The sequence below is a fragment of the Rhinolophus sinicus genome, linkage group LG14, assembly GCF_036562045.2.
Source record: "Rhinolophus sinicus isolate RSC01 linkage group LG14, ASM3656204v1, whole genome shotgun sequence".
NCBI lineage: Eukaryota > Metazoa > Chordata > Mammalia > Chiroptera > Rhinolophidae > Rhinolophus > Rhinolophus sinicus.
In genome coordinates, this window is record NC_133763.1 from 22252573 (window position 1) to 22270750 (window position 18178).

Below are 18178 nucleotides of genomic sequence, written 5' to 3' on the forward strand. Positions count from 1 at the left end.
TTTGCTGTGCAGAAGCTTTTAAGTTTGATATAGTCCCATTCATTTATTTTAGCTTTTTTTGTTTCTGTTTTTGATTTTCGTTTATAACAGTTTTATTCATGCTTATCAAAAAGTAGAAGCAACCAAGATATCCTTGAAGGTGAATAGATGAACAACCTGATATACATCCATACAATTAAATATTTTTTCTGCAGTAAAAATAGGACTAAAGCCATTAAAAGACACACAAGAAACTTAAATTCGAACTTCTGGAAAAATGGTGGCGTGAGGTGAGCCTCTGTAAAGCTCCCCTGGAATTTACAAAGAATCGAACAACAAAAACTCCACAAAGGACTCCCTGCACAGCAGACAGGCAAGACGAAGAGGCCCACTACCAACTGAAATCACCTACAGGTGGGAGATTCACGCGAGTGGAGGGAGGAGGAAAGGGAGAAGTGCGCGGAGACGGAGCCGCAGGGGCCCAGGACTCAGACCTCGCTCAGTGCGCCGAGCTCGCTGCTTCCTGGAACTACCGCAGCTGCGGGAGAGGGAAGAACTCGGGCTGCTAGGGCTCCGCTTATGGCCCACAGGGCTGAGGGGGCAGCATATAACACAGCTGAACCCAACGCTCACGGCAGAGACCTCGGAGAAAAGACTGAGGGAAAAAGGCTGAAAACGGTGGTTTAAGCCCGCACTGCCGAGCAGAGAACGGAGCCTTAGGCACTGAGACTAGCCCCTCCCTCCCTCCCAGAGCTCGCCCGCCCCACCTGCCCGGTGCTAGAAGCGAAACAGTAGCAGTGTCAGATCAAAACAACAGAAAATTTGCTGTTTTGAGAACTGTGGGCCGCAAACACAAATTCACAGCCCAACTAGTTCCAGCAAAGGGGAGAGATCTGTGGAAGCAGGACCGGCTGTGGTGGTGGTCGCCGCCATTGCTCTGGGCCACCTCTCACAACTCACCCCGCCCCTGACCCCACCTATCTGGGCGGATCCCTGCAGGAGTAAACAGAACTGCTGAAATATACGGGCTCTGAATCAGGAGCTGGAAGAGCTTTGGAACATCAAAAGCTCTGCGCATACCCACCGGGACACTGCGCCCTGTGACCTAGACGAACTATTAACAGAGGAAAAGCCCGTCTCCCAGGGAATCCCCCCATTGTGTGAGAAGTTGGAATAGTGCAGAGAAAACATAGCACTACCATGTAGGAGAAGAAAAATAAGTTGCAGTTGGAGAAATAATAAAACATTCTACCAACAAGTACTGGCAAACAAAAGAAAGACCGCTTTCTATCAACCTGTTGGAGAAGTCACTCCTGTAGATGTCTAGGAAGAGAAATAGTAAACCAGTAATCGCCATGAATAACCAAGGCAACAAGATAGCTCAGAAAGAAAGTGAAAAATCTCCAGAGAAGGCACTTAAAGATACAGAAATATGTGACTTAAATGACAGAGAATTCAAGATTACAGTTCTGAAAAAACTCAACGAGATACAAGAAAACACAGATAGGCAGGTAAATGAACTCAGAAACTCAATCAAAGAACAGCATGAGCATTTTACGAAAGAGATTGAAATCTTAAAAAAGAACCAAATAGAATTTCTGGAGATTAAGAACTCAATAGAAGAAATTAAGAATGAAATAACCAGCTTAGGTAGTAGAGTTGACCAGATGGAGGAAAGAATCAGTGACATCGAAGATAGAAACCTGGAAATGACACAAATAGAAGAAGAAAGAGACTTGAGACTTAAAAGAAATGAAAGAACTCTACAAGAACTTTCTGACTCCATCAGAAAGAGCAATATAAGAGTAATGGGCATACCAGAAGGAGAAGAAACTGAGAAGGGAACAGAGAATATATTCAAACAAATTGTCGATGAGAACTTCCCAAATTTGTGGACAGAACTGGACCCTCGAATCCAAGAAGCAAATAGAACACCTAGTTACCTCAATCCCAAAAGGCCTTCTCCAAGGCACATTGTATTGAAGCTGTCTAAAATCAACGACAAAGAAAGAATCCTCAAGGCAGCCAGGGAAAAGAAGACGGTAACTTACAAAGGAAAGCCCATTAGATTATCATCAGATTTTTCAGCAGAAACTCTACAAGCCAGGAGGGAGTGGAACCAAATATTCAAACTATTGAAAGAGAGAAATCATGAGCCAAGAATAATATATCCAGCAAAGATATCTTTTAGATATGAAGGAGGAATAAAGACCTTTCCAGACATACAGAAGCTGAGGGAATTTTCTAATACAAGACCTGCACTACAAGAAATACTAAAGGAGGCTATTCGACCACCATCAACAGGGACAATTTGTGACAACCAAAACTCAAAAAGTGGTAGAGTAAAGGCCTGAACCGGAATATGGGAATGGAGAAAGTAAGCGTGCTGAAGAAAATGGAATACTCTAAATATCAAACTTTCTTTTACATAAACTTAAGGGTAACCACTCAAAATAAATCCAGAATTGAAATATATACTGAAATAAAAGAAGAAACAGAGGGAAACATCATAGAATACCACCACACAGAAATAATAGACAACAACAAAAAGGCAAAGAAACAATGGAGACACAGCCTTACCAGAAAACTAAAGATAGAATGACAGGAAATCCTCACATATCAATAATCACCCTAAATGTAAATGGACTGAACTCACCAATAAAAAGGCACAGAGTAGCAGATTGGATCAAAAACTAAACCCAACCATATGCTGTCTCCAAGAGACACATCTCAGCTACAAGGACAAGCATAGACTCAAAGTGAAAGGGTGGAAATTGACACTCCAAGCAAATGGTACCCAGAGAAAATCAGGTGTAGCCATAATGATATCAGATGAAACAGACTTCAAGGTGAAAAAGATAACAAGTGACAAAGATGGACATTTCATAATGGTGAAGGGGACTGTACAACAAGAAGACATAACAGTCATCAATATTTATGCCCCCAATCAGGGAGCACCGAAATACACCAAGCAACTACTAACAGAACTAAAGGGAGAAATTGACCAAAACACAATTATACTAGGGGACTTAAATACATCATTGACAGCTATGGATAGATCATCCAAACAGAAAATAAATAACGAAATAGTAGCCCTAAATGACACATTAGATGAAATGGACATAATTGACATTTATAGAGCACTTCATCCTAAAACATCAGACTATACATTCTTTTCTAGTGTACATGGAACATTCTCAAGGATAGACCATATATTGGGACATAAAATCAGTCTCAACAAATTTAAGAAGATTGAAATCATACCATGCATATTCTCTGATCACAAGGCTTTGAAATTGGATATCAACTGTAAAAAGAAAGGGGGGAAAAACACAAATACATGGAGATTAAACAACATACTTTTAAAGAAGGACTGGGTCAAAGAAGAAATTAGAGGAGAGATCAAAAGATACATAGAAACAAATGACAATGAAAATACATCCTACCAAAATTTTTGGGATGCAGCGAAAGCAGTTTTAAGAGGGAAATTTATCTCATTACAGGCCTATCTCAAGAAACAAGAATAATCCCAAATAAATAACCTCATGTTACACCTTAAAGAACTAGAAAAAGAAGAACAAGTAAAACCCAGGTCAGCAGAAGAAAGGAAATAACAAAAATTAGAGTAGAACTAACTGAAATAGAGAACAAAAGACAATACAAAAAATTAATGTGACAAAGAGCTGGTTCTTTGAAAAGATTAACAAAATTGACAAACCCTTGGCTAGACTTACTAAGATAAAAAGAGAGAAGACACTGATTAACAAAATCAGAAACGTAAAAGCGGAAGTTATCACGGACACCACAGAAATACAAAGGATCATCCAAGAATACTATGAAGGACTATATGCCACCAAATTCAACAACCTAGAAGAAATGGACAAGTTCTTAGAAACATATAGCCTTCCAAGGCTGAACCATGAAGAACTGGAAAATCTAAACAGACCGATCACCAGAAATTGAATCAGTCATCCAAAACCTTCCCAAAAGCAAAAGTCCGGGACCAGATGGCTTCACTAGTGAATTCTACCAAACCTTCAAAGAGGATCTAATACCAATTCTGCACAAACTCTTCCAAAAATTGAAGAAGAGACAGTACTCCCTAACTCATTTTATGAGGCCAACATTACCCTGATACCAAAACCTGGTAAGGACAGCACAAAAAAAAAACTACAGACCAATATCTCTAATGAATACCGATGCAAAAATCCTAAATAAAATTCTAGCAAATCGAATACAACAATGCATTAAAAGATTATTCATCACGACCAAGTGGGGTTCATCCCGGGGCACAAGGATGGTTCAACATAAATCCATCAATGTGATACATCACATAAACAAAATAAAGGACAAAAATCATATGATTATATCAATTGATGCAGAAAAAGCATTTGACAAGATACAACATCCATTTATGATTAAAACACTTAATAAAATGGGTATAGAAGGAAAATACCTTAACATAATAAAGGCCATATATGACAAGCCCTCTGCTAATCTCATAATTAATGGAGAAAAACTGAAGCCCTTTGCTCTACGTTCAGGAACACGACAGGGATGTCCCCTATCACCTCTGCTTTTCAACATAGTGTTGGAAGTCCTTGCCAGAGCAATCAGGCAAGAGAAAGAAATAAAAGGCATCCAAATTGGGAATGAAGAAGTTAAATTATCACTCTTTGCAGATGACATGATGCTATATATAGAAAACCCTAAAGACTCCACCAAAAAGCTATTAGAAACAATCAACGAATACAGTAAAGTTGCTACAAAATCAACGCACAAAAGTCCATTGCCTTCCTATATACTAACAATGAAATCTCAGAAAAAGAAATACAAATAGAATTTCTGGAGATTAAGAACTCAATAGAAGAAATTAAGAATGAAATAACCAGCTTAGGTAGTAGAGTTGACCAGATGGAGGAAAGAATCAGTGACATCAAAGATAGAAACCTGGAAATGACACAAATAGAAGAAGAAAGAGACTTGAGACTTAAAAGAAATGAAAGAACTCTACAAGAACTTTCTGACTCCATCAGAAAGAGCAATATAAGAATAATGGGCATACCAGAAGGAGAAGAAAGAGAGAAGAGAACAGAGAATATATTCAAACAAATTGTCGATGAGAACTTCCCAAATTTGTGGACAGAACTGGACCCTCGAATCCAAGAAGCAAATAGAACACCTAGTTACCTCAATCCCAACAGACCTTCTCCAAGGCACATTGTATTGAAGCTGTCTAAAATCAACGACAAAGAAAGAATCCTCAAGGCAGCCAGGGAAAAGAAGACAGTAACTTACAAAGGAAAGCCCATTAGATTATCATCAGATTTTTCAGCAGAAACTCTACAAGCCAGGAGGGAGTGGAACCAAATATTCAAACTATTGAAAGAGAGAAATCATGAGCCAAGAATAATATATCCAGCAAAGATATCCTTTAGATATGAAGGAGGGATAAAGACCTTTCCAGACATACAGAAGTTGAGGGAAATTTCTATTACACGACCTGCACTACAAGAAATACTAAAGGAGGCTATTCGACCACCATCAACAGGGACAATTTGTGGCAACCAAAACTCAAAAAGGGGGAGAGTAAAGGCCTGAACTGGAATATGGGAATGGAGAAAGTAAGCGTGCTGAAGAAAATGGAATACTCTAAATATCAAACTTTCTTTTACATAAACTTAAGGGTAACCACTCAAAATAAATCCAGAATTGAAATATATACTGAAATAAAAGAAGAAACAGAGGGAAACATCATAGAATACCACCACACAGAAATAATAGACAACAACCAAAAGGCAAAGAAACAATGGAGACACGGTCTTACCAGAAAACTAAAGATAGAATGACAGGAAATCCTCACATATCAATAATCACCCTAAATGTACATGGACTGACCTCACCAATAAACAGGCACAGAGTAGCAGATTGGAACAAAAAACTAAACCCAACCATATGCTGTCTCCAAGAGACACATCTCAGCTACAAGGACAAGCATAGACTCAAAGTGAAAGGGTGGAAATTGACACTCCAAGCAAATGATACCCAGAGAAAATCAGGTGTAGCCATAATGATATCAGATGAAAGAGACTTCAAGGTGAAAAAGATAACAAAAGACAAAATGGACATTTCATAATGGTGAAGGGGACTGTACAACAAGAAGACATAACAGTCATCAATATTTATGCCCCCAATCAGGGAGCACCGAAATACACCAAGCAACTACTAACAGAACTAAAGGGAGAAATTGACCAAAACACAATTATACTAGGGGACTTAAATACATCATTGACAGCTATGGATAGATCATCCAAACAGAAAATAAATAACGAAATAGTAGCCCTAAATGACACATTAGATGAAATGGACATAATTGACATTTATAGAGCACTTCATCCTAAAACATCAGACTATACATTCTTTTCTAGTGTACATGGAACATTCTCAAGGATAGACCATATATTGGGACATAAAATCAGTCTCAACAAATTTAAGAAGATTGAAATCATACCATGCATATTCTCTGATCACAAGGCTTTGAAATTGGATATCAACTGTAAAAAGAAAGCAGGGAAAAACACAAATACATGGAGATTAAACAACATACTTTTAAAGAATGACTGGGTCAAAGAAGAAGTTAGAGGAGAGATCAAAAGATACATAGAAACAAATGACAATGAAAATACATCCTACCAAAATTTTTGGGATGCAGCGAAAGCAGTTTTAAGAGGGAAATTTATCTCATTACAGGCCTATCTCAAGAAACAAGAAAACTCCCAAATAAATAACCTCATGTTACACCTTAAAGAACTAGAAAAAGAAGAACAAGTAAAACCCAAGGTCAGCAGAAGAAAGGCAATAATAAAAATTAGAGCAGAACTAACTGAAATAGAAAACAAAAAGACAGTAGGAAAACTTAATGTGACAAAGAGCTGGTTCTTTGAAAAGATTAACAAAATTGACAAAACCTTGGCTAGACTCACTAAGATAAAAAGAGAGAAGACACTAATCAGCAAAATCAGAAACGTAAAAGGGAAGTTATCACGGACACCACAGAAATACAAAGGATCATCCAAGAATACTATGAAGGACTATATGCCACCAAATTCAACAACCTAGAAGAAATGGACAAGTTCTTAGAAACATATAGCCTTCCAAGGCTGAACCATGAAGAACTGGAAAATCTAAACAGACCGATCACCAGTAACGAAATTGAATCAGTCATCCAAAACCTTCCCAAAAGCAAAAGTCCGGGACCAGATGGCTTCACTAGTGAATTCTACCAAACCTTCAAAGAGGATCTAATACCAATTCTGCACAAACTCTTCCAAAAATTGAAGAAGAGACAGTACTCCCTAACTCATTTTATGAGGCCAACATTACCCTGATACCAAAACCTGGTAAGGACAGCACAAAAAAAAGAAAACTACAGACCAATATCTCTAATGAATACCGATGCAAAATCCTAAATAAAATTCTAGCAAATCGAATACAACAATGCATTAAAAAGATTATTCATCACGACCAAGTGGGGTTCATCCCGGGGCACAAGGATGGTTCAACATACGAAATCCATCAATGTGATACATCACATAAACAAAATAAAGGACAAAAATCATATGATTATATCAATTGATGCAGAAAAAGCATTTGACAAGATACAACATCCATTTATGATTAAAACACTTAATAAAATGGGTATAGAAGGAAAATACCTTAACATAATAAAGGCCATATATGACAAGCCCTCTGCTAATCTCATAATTAATGGAGAAAAACTGAAGCCCTTTGCTCTACGTTCAGGAACACGACAGGGATGTCCCCTATCACCTCTGCTTTTCAACATAGTGTTGGAAGTCCTTGCCAGAGCAATCAGGCAAGAGAAAGAAATAAAAGGCATCCAAATTGGGAATGAAGAAGTTAAATTATCACTCTTTGCAGATGACATGATGCTATATATAGAAAACCCTAAAGACTCCACCAAAAAGCTATTAGAAACAATCAACTACAGTAAAGTTGCGGCTACAAAATCAACGCACAAAAGTCCATTGCCTTCCTATATACTAACAATGAAATCTCAGAAAAGAAATACAAAAACAATTCCTTTTGCAATTGCAGCAAAAGAATAAAATACCTAGGAATAAACTTAACCAAGGATGTGAAAGACCTATATGCTGAAAACTATAAGACATTTTTGAAAGAAATTGAAGAAGACACAAAGAAATGGAAAGACATTCCGTGCTCATGGATTGGAAGAATCAACATAGTTAAAATGGCCATATTACCCAAAGCAATATACAGATTCAATGCAATCCCCATCAAAATCCCAATGGCATATTTTAAAGAAATAGAACAAAAAATCATCAGATTTGTTTGGAACCACTAAAGACCCGAATAGCCAAAGCAATCTTAAGGAAAAGAACAATAATGGAGGTATCACACTTCCTGACTTTGGCTTGTACTACAGGGCTACAATAATCAAAACAGCATGGTATTGGCAGAAAACAGACATATAGACCAATGGAATAGAATTGAGAACCCAGAAATAAAACCACATAAATATGGACAGATAATTTTTGACAAAGAAGCTAAAAACATACAATGGAGCAAAGACAGCCTCTTCAATAAATGGTGCTGGGAGAATTGGATAGCCACGGGCAAAAGAATGAAACTGGACTGCTATTTGTCACCATGTACCAAAGTTAATTCAAAATGGATCAAAGACTTAAGCATAAGACCTGACACAATAAACTGCATAGAAGAAAACATAGGTACTAAACTTATGGACCTTGGGTTCAAAGAGCATTTTATGAACTTGACTCCAAAGGCAATGGAAGTAAAACCTAAAATAAACGAATGGGACTATATGAAACTTAAAAGCTTCTGCACAGCAAAAGAAACCATTGACAAAATAAAGAGGCCACCAACTGAATGGGAGAAGATTTTTGCAAACAGCGCCTCCGATAAGGGGCTAGTATCCAGAATATACAAGGAACTCATGCAACTCAACAACAAAAAAACAAACAACCCAATTGAAAAATGGGCAGAGGACTTGAAGAGACATTTCTCCAAAGAGGACATACAAATGGCAAATAGACATATGAAAAATGCTCAACATCACTAATCATCAGAGAAATGCAAATCAAAACCACAATGAGATATCACCTCACCCCAGTCAGAATGGCTATCATCAACAAGACAAATAATAACAAATGTTGGAGAGGCTGTGGAGAAAAGGAACCCTCATACACTGTTGGTGGGAATGCAGACTGGTGCAGCCGTTATGGAAGGCAGTGTGGAGGTTCCTCAAAAATTACGAATAGAATTGCCATATGACCCAGCAATCCCTCTCCTGGGTATCTACCCAAAAATCTGAAAACATTTAGAGATAAAGACACGTGTGCTCCAATGTTCATTGCAGCTTTGTTTACGGTGGCCAAGACATGGAAACAACCAAAATGTCCTTCGATAGATGAATGGATAAAGAAGTTGTGGTATATATACACAATGGAATACTATTCAGCGGTAAGAAAAGATGATATAGGAACATTTGTGACAACATGGATGGATCTTGAGAGAGTAATGCTGAGCGAAATAAGTCAGACATAAAAAGCAGAGAACCATGTGATTTCACTGATATGTGGTATATAAACAAAAAACAACAAAAGAACAAGACAAACAAATGAGAAACGGAAACTCATAAACACAGAGAATAGTTTAGTGGTTGCCAGAGGGTAAGCGTGGTGGGGGGTGGGGGGTGGGAGATGAGGGTAAGGGGGATCGAATATATGGTGATGGAAGGAGAACTGACTCTGGTTGATGAACACACAATGGGATTTATAGATGATGTAATACAGAATTGTACACCTGAAATCTATGTAATTTTACTAACAATTGTCACCCCAATAAATTTAATAAAAAAGAAAAAAAAAAGAAACTTAAATTCATATTGCTACATGACAGAGTCCAGTCTGTAAAGGTCACATATATATGATACCACTTTAGTTCACTGTGGAAGAGGCAAAACTGCAGCCATGATGAGAAGGTTTATAAGTTCGGAGAAGAAAGACCACAGAAATAAAGTGCCATTTTCATCACATCTTATCAACAATAAAGACTACCAACATGGCTTATTACTGTTAATATGAAGCTTGATTACTTGGCTGGGGTAATGTTTGTCAGGTTTCTTCACTGTAAATTTACATTTTTCTCTATTTCCATACTGTACTCTTTGGAAGAGAGTCTTTAGGTGCATAATATGCAAACTCCTTAGGGGCAGAGCACATGAATTATTTGGAATTCTGTTTTTTTAATATTTTATTTTATTGTAGTAAGAACTCATGAGATTTACATTCTTAATAAACTTTTAAGTATACAATACATTATTGTTGACTATATGTACAATGTTGTACAACAAATCTCTAAAAGTTTTTCATCTTGCCTAACTGAAGTTTTACACACATTGATTTGATTAGTAACTCCCTGTTTCCCTTTCCATGCAGGCAAGGGAAACCAGCATTCCGTTCTTCAATGCTATGCATATGACTATTTTAGCTATCTCATGTAAGTGGAATCATGCAGTATTTATCTTTCTGTGCCTGGCTTCTTTTACTTAGCACATATCTTTAAGGTTCATCCATGTTGTTGCTTATTGAGAATTTCCTTCTTTATTAAGACTGAAAAGTATTTCTATGCATATGCCACATTTTATCCATTCATCCATTGATGGGCATTTTGGTTGCTCCCACATCTCGGCTATTGTGAATAGTGTTATAATACACATCTCTTCGAGTTTCCGATTACAATAATTTTGGATAAATATCCACAAGTAGGTTGGCTGGAACATGTGGCAATTCTACTTTTAATTTTTTGAGGAAACTTTGTACTGTTTTATTTATTTATTTATTTATTTATTTATTTATTTATTTATTTATTTATTTATTATTAATTTCAGGTGCATAAAACATTGTTGTAGGTTAAATGACCGTATAGGCATGGATTTATTTCTGGGCTCTCTATTCTGTTCCATTTATCTATGTGTCTGTTTTTATGCCAGTACCATGCTGTTGTTTTTTTAAAAATTTATTGGGGTGACAATTGTTAGTAAAATTACGTAGATTTCAGGTGTACAATTCTGTATTACATCATCTATAAATCCCATTGTTTGTTCACCACCCAGAGTCAGTTCTCCTTCCATCACCATATATTTGATCCCCCTTACCCTCATCTCCCACCCCCCACCCCCCTTAACCTCTGGTAACCACTAAACTATTATCTGTGTCTATGAGTTTTTGTTTCTCATTTATTTGTCTTGTTCTTTTGCTGTTTTTGCTTTATATACCACATATCAGTGAAATGATACGGTCTCTGCTTTTTCTGTCTGACTTATTTCGCTTAGCATTACACTTTCAAGATCCATCCATGTTGTCACAAATGTTCCTATATCATCTTTTCTTACCGCCGAATAGTATTCCATTGTGTACATATACCACAACTTCTTTATCCATTCATCTATCGAAGGACATTTTGGTTGTTTCCATGTCTTGGCCACCGTAAACAAAGCTGCAATGAACATTGGAGCACACATGTCTTTATGTATAAATGTTTTCAGATTTTTTGGGTAGATACCCAGAAGAAGGATTGCTGGGTCATATGGTAATTCTATTTGTAATTTTTTGAGGAACCTCCACACTGCCTTCCATATTGACTGCACCAGTCTGCATTCTCACCAACAGTGTATGAGGGTTCCTTTTTCTCCACAGCCTCTCCAACACTTGTTACTATTTGTCTTGTTGATGATAGCCATTCTGACTGGGGTGAGGTGATATCTCATTGTGGTTTTGATTTGCATTTCTCTGATGATTAGTGATGTTGAGCATTTTTTCATATGTCTATTTGCCATTTGTATGTCCTCTTTGGAGAAATGTCTCTCCAGGTCCTCTGCCCATTTTTCAATTCGGTTGTTTGTTTTTTTGTTGTTGATTTGCATGAGTTCCTTGTATGTTTTGGATATTAGCCTCTTATCAGAGGCACTGTTTGCAAAAATCTTCTCCCATTCAGTTGGTGGCCTCTTTACTTTGTCGATGGTTTCTTTTGCTGTGCAGAAGCTTTTAAGTTTCATAGAGTCCCATTCGTTTATTTTAGCTTTTACTTCCATTGCCTTTGGAGTCAAATTCATAAAATGCTCTTTGAACCCAAGGTCCATAAGTTTAGTACCTATGTTTTCTTCTATGTAGTTTATTGTGTCAGGTCTTATGCTTAAGTCTTTGATCCATTTTGAATTGATTTTGGTACATGGTGACAAATAGCAGTCCAGTTTCATTCTTTTGCACGTGGCTATCCAATTCTCCCAGCACCATTTATTGAAGAGGCTGTCTTTCCTCCATTGTATGTTTATAGCTTCTTTTTCAAAAATTATCTGTCCATATTTATGTGGTTCTATTTCTGGGTTCTCAATTCTATTCCATTGGTCTATGTGTCTGTTTTTCTGCCAATACCATGCTGTTTTGATTATTGTAGCCCTGTAGTACAAGCGAAAGTCAGGAAGTGTGATACCTCCATTATTGTTCTTTTTTCTTAAGATTGCTTTGGTTATTCGGGGTCTTTTGTGGTTCCAAACAAATCTGATGATTTTTTGTTCTATTTCTTTAAAATATGCCATTGGGATTTTGATGGGGATTGCATTGAATCTGTATATTGCTTTGGGTAATATGGCCATTTTAACTATGCTGATTCTTCCAATCCATGAGCATGGAATGTCTTTCCATTTCTTTGTGTCTTCTTCAATTTCTTTCAAAAATGTCTTATAGTTTTCAGCATATAGGTCCTTCACATCCTTGGTTAAGTTTATTCCTAGGTATTTTATTCTTTTTGTTGCAATTGCAAAAGGAATTCTTTTTTTAAATTTCTTTTTCTGAAATTTATATTATATAGGGATGCAATGGACTTTTGTATGTTGATATTGTAGCTGGCAACTTTAGTGTATTCCTTGATTGTTTCTAAAAGCTTTTTGTTGGAGTCTTTAGGGTTTTCTATGTACAGCATCATGTCATTTGCTAAGAGTGACAATATAACTTCTTCATTCCCAATTTGGATGCCTTTTCTTTCTTTCTCTTGCCTGATTGCTCTGTTGAGGACTTCCAACACTATGTTGAAAAACAGAGGTGATAGGGGACAGCCCTGTCATGTTTCCTGAATGTAGAGCAAAGGGCTTCAGTTTTTCACCATTAATTATGAGATTAGCTGAAGGTTTGTCATGTATGGCCTTTATTATGTTAAGATATTTTCCTTCTATACCTATTTTATTAAATGGTTTAATCATAAATGTTGTATCTTGTGAAATGCTTTTTCTGCATCAATTGATATAATCTATGATTTTTGTCATTTACTTTGTTTATGTGCTATATCATATTGATGGATTTGCATATGTTGAACCATCCTTGTGCCCTGGGATAAACCCCACTTGGTCGTGATGAAGAATCCTTTTAATGCACTGTTGCATTAGATTTGCTAGAATTTTGTTAGGGTTTTTGCATCTGAATTCATCAGAGATACTGGTCTGTAATTTTCTTTTTTTGTTTTTTATCCTTACCAGGTTTTGGTGTCAGGGTAATGTTGGCCTCATAAAATGAGTTAGGGAGTACTGCCTCTTCTTCAATTTTGGAAGAGTTTGAGCAGGATTTGGCATTAGATCCTCTTTGAAGGTTTGGTAGAAATCACTAGTGAAGCCATCTGTTCCCAGACTTTTGCTTTGGGAAGGTTTTGGATGACTGATTCAATTTCATTACTGGTGATCGGTCTACTTAGATTTTCCAGTTCTTCATGGTTCAGCCTTGGAAGGCTATATGTTTCTAAGAACTTGTCCATTTCTTCTAGGTTATTGAATTTGGTGCCTTATAGTCCTTCATAATATTATTGGATGATCCTTTGTATTTCTGTGGCATCTGTGATAACTTCCCCTCTTTCATTTCTGATTTTGTTTATTAGTGTCTTTTCTCTTTTTATCTTAGTCTAGCCAAGCGTTTGTCAATTTTGTTAATTATTTCAAAGATCCAGCTCTTTGTGATACTAATTTTTTCTATTGTCTTTTTGTTCTCTATTTCATTTAGTTCTGCTCTGATTTTTATTGTTTCCTTTCTTCTGCTGACGTTGGGTTTCATTTGTCCTCTTTCTAGTTCTTTAAGGTGTAACGTGAGGTTATTTATTTCAGATTTTTCTTGTTTCTTGAGATAGGCCTGTAATGACCCAAATTTTCATCTTAAACATGTTGCGGATCACGAGAATCTTCATTTTTTCTGAGCCATGCATTAAGGACGGATAACGAGAATTTTCGTTTTTACTGTTGACTCTTTTTACTTTGCGTATTTTATTGAATTATTTGTGTTAACCGAAACAGTGCACCAGTCCCACCAGGAGGGATTACTAACATCATAGGTGAGTAAATCCTAAAAAATTCCAGAGAAAAATAATAAATGACATAGAAGCGTTTACGCTTTAAAGAGAAGAGTGCATTTTAAAGTAGTTTCTTTTAAAAACCTGCTGGAACAGAGGGATATGAGGGATTTAAACCCCACCGTACACAATGTGTTAAAACTGCTTTCGCTACGTCCCAAAAATTTTGGAAGGATATGTTTTCATTCTCCTTTTTTCCTATGTATCTTTTGATCTCTCTTATCTCTTCTTTGACCCAGTCGTTCTTTAAAAGTATGTTGTTTAATCTCCATGTATTTGTGGTTTTTCCTCTCTGTTTTTGCAGTAGATATTCAATTTCAAAGCCTTGTGATCCGAGAATATGTTTGGTATGATTTCAATCTTCTTAAATTTGCTGAAGCTAGTTTTATGTCCCAATATATGATCTCCCCTTGAGAATGTTCCATGTACCTTAGAAAAAAAAAATCTATAGTCTGATGTTTTAAGACTAAGTGCTCTAACTGTCAATTAGGTCCATTTCATCTAATGTGCAATTTAGGGTTGCTATTTATTTATTTTCTGCTTGGATGATCTGTCCACAGCTGTCAATGATGTATTTAAGTCCCCTAGTATAATTGTGTTTTGGTCAATTTCTCCCTTTACTTCTGTTAGTAGTTGCTTGGTATATTTCAGCGCTCCCTGATTGAGGGCATACATATTGATGACTGTTACGTCTTCTTGTTATATAGTCCCCTATACCATTATGAAATGTCTGTCTTTATCTCTTGTTACTGTTTTATCCCTGAAGTCTATTTCATCTGATATCAATATGGGTACACCTGATTTTCTCTGGATACCACTTGCTTGGGGTGTCAATTTCCACCCTTCCACTTTGAGTCTATGCTTGTCCTTGTAGCTCAGATGTGTCTCTTGGAGACAGTATATGGGTGGGTTCAGTTTTTTGATCCAATCTGCTACTCTGTGCCTTTTTATTGGTGAGTTCAGTCCATTTACATTTAGGGTGATTATTGATATGTGAGGATTTCATATGATTCTGTCTTTAGTTTTCTGGTAAGACTGTGTCTCCATTGTTTTTTTGCCTCTTTGTTGTTGTCTATTATTTCTGTGTGGTGATATTCTATGATGTTTCCCTGTTTCTTCTTTTATTACAATATGTATTTCAGTTCTGTGTGTTTTTTTTGAGTGGTTACCATTAAGTTTATATAAAAGAACGTTTGATATTTAGACTATTCCATTTTCTTCAGCATGCTTACTTTCTCCATTCCCATATTCCGGTTCAGGCCTTTATTCTCCCCCTTTTTATGTTTTGGTTGCCACAAATTGTCCCTGTTGATGGTGGTCGAATAGCCTCCTTTAGTATTTCTCGTAGTGCAGGTCGTGTATTAGAAAATTCCCTCAGTTTCTGTACATCTGGAAAGATCTTTATTCCTCCTTCATATCTAAAAAATATCTTTGCTGGGTATATTGTTGTTGGCTTGCAATTTTTCTCTTTTAATAGTTTGAATATTTGGTTCCACTCCCTCCTGGCTTGTAGAGTTTCTGCTGAAAAGTCTGATGATATTCTAATGGGCTTTCCTTTGTAGGTTACCATCTTCTTTTCCCTGGCTGCCTTGCGGATTCTTTCTTTGTCGTTGATTTTTGACAGCTTCAATACAATGTGCCTTGGAGAAGGCCTGTTGGGGTTGAGGTAATGAGATGTTCTTTTGCATCTTGGATTTGAGGATCAAGTTCTTTCCGCAAGTTTGGGAAGTTCTCATCGACTATTTGTTTGAGTATACTCTCTGTTCCCGTCTCTGTTTGTGTCCCTCTGGTATGCCCATTACTCTTATATTGGTCTTTCTGATAAAGTCAGAAAGTTCTTGTAGAGTTCTTTCATTTCTTTTAAGTCTCAAGTCCTTTCTTCTTCCATCCATGTGATTTCCAGGTTTCTATCTTCACTGTCACTGATTCTTTCCTCCATCTGGTCAACTCTACTACCTAAGCTGGCTGTTTCATTCTTAATTTCTTCTATTGAGTTCTTAATCTCCAGAAAGTCTATTTGGTTCTTTTTAAAAATTTCAATCTCCTTTGTAAAATGTTCATGTTGTTCTTTGATTGTGTTTCTGAGTTCATTAAACTGCCTTTCTGTGTTTTCTTGCATCTCGCTGAGTTTTTTCAGAACTGCAATCTTGAGTTCTCTGTCATTTAAGTCACATGTTTCCATATCTTTAAGTTTTTTTCCTGGAGACTTTTTATTTTCTCTCTAAGCTGTCTTGTTGCCTTGGTTATTCATTGCAATTAATGATTTATTATTTCTCTTAGATATCTACAGGAGTGGGTTCTGCAACACGTTGATAGGAAAAGCTCTTTCTTTTGTTTTCCAGTACGTGTTGGTAGAATGTTTTATTTTCTCTGTGACTGCAGCCTGTTATTCTCTCTCACACTGTAGTGTTATGTTTTCTCTGCACTATTCCAGTTTCTCACACAATGGGGGGATTCCCTGGAAGGTGGGCTTCTCCTCTGTTAACAGTTTGCCTAGTTCATAGGGTGCTGCGTCCGTGTGGGGATGCGGAGAGCTTTTGAAGTTCCAAAGCTCTTCCTGCACCAGATTCAGAGCCCATGTGTTTCAGCAGTTCTGTTTACTCCTGTAGGGATCTGCCCAGATAGGTGGGGACAGGGGTGGGGTGGGTTGTGAGGTGGCCCAGAGCAATGGCCATGACGACCACCACAGCCAGTCTTGCTTCCACAGCTCCCTCCCCTTTGCCAGAACTAGTTGGGCTGCGAATCTGTGTCTGCGGACCACAATTCTCAGAACTGCAAATATTCTGTTCTTTTGATGTGACACTGCTACTGTTCCACTTCTATCACTGGGCAGGTGGGCACATGGCCAGCCCCTGGAGGGTAGGGAAGGGGTGACTAGTCTCAGTGCCCAAGGCTTCCATTCTCTGTGGCAGTGAGGGCTTAAACCACCGTTTTCAGCCTTGTTATCTCAGTCTTTGCTCTGAGGTCTCTGCTGTGAGCGTTGGGTTCAGCTGTGTTATATGCTGTCCCCTCAGCCCTGTGGGCCATAAATGGATCCCTAGCAATCCGAGTTCTTCGCTCTCCTGCCGCTGCAGTAGTTCCCGGATGCAGCAAGCTCGGAGCACTGAGCTAGGTCTGTGTCCTCTGCCCACATGGCCCAGTCTGTGCACTTCTCCCTTTCCTCCTCCTCCCTCCCTTTTCTGCCGCCCCTCCCCCATGCAATTTGTCCAGCTTTAGGTTATTTCAGTAGTGTGCCTCTTAGTCTTGCCTGTCTGCTGCACAGGGAGTCCTTTGTTGAGTTATAGTTGTTCAATTTGTTGTAAATTCCAGGGGAGATTTCAAGAGGTTCACCTCACGTCGCCATTTTTATGACGTCACTCCATTCCCTTACAAATTTATTTTATCAATGTTTTGTATTTTTTAGCTTACAAGTATTATACATGTTTTGTGAGAGTTACACATAAGTATGTCCCCACAGTTTTTGGAAGAAATTATAAATGGTGTCATATTTTTAATTTCAGCGTCCACCTGTTCATTGTTACAATATATAAATGTGCTTTTCTCAGGTGATATTTTTGTGTTGATCTTGAATCCAGTCATCTTGCTGAGTTTAATTATTAGTTCTAATTTTTTTTTCTTTCTTTTTGGTTGATTCCTCAGGATTTTCTATGTATACAATTATGCCATCTGTGAATAGGGAGGTTTTCACCCCTCTCCTTTTTAAATTGTATGACATTATTTCATTTTCTTGCCTTTCAAAGTGCTAACA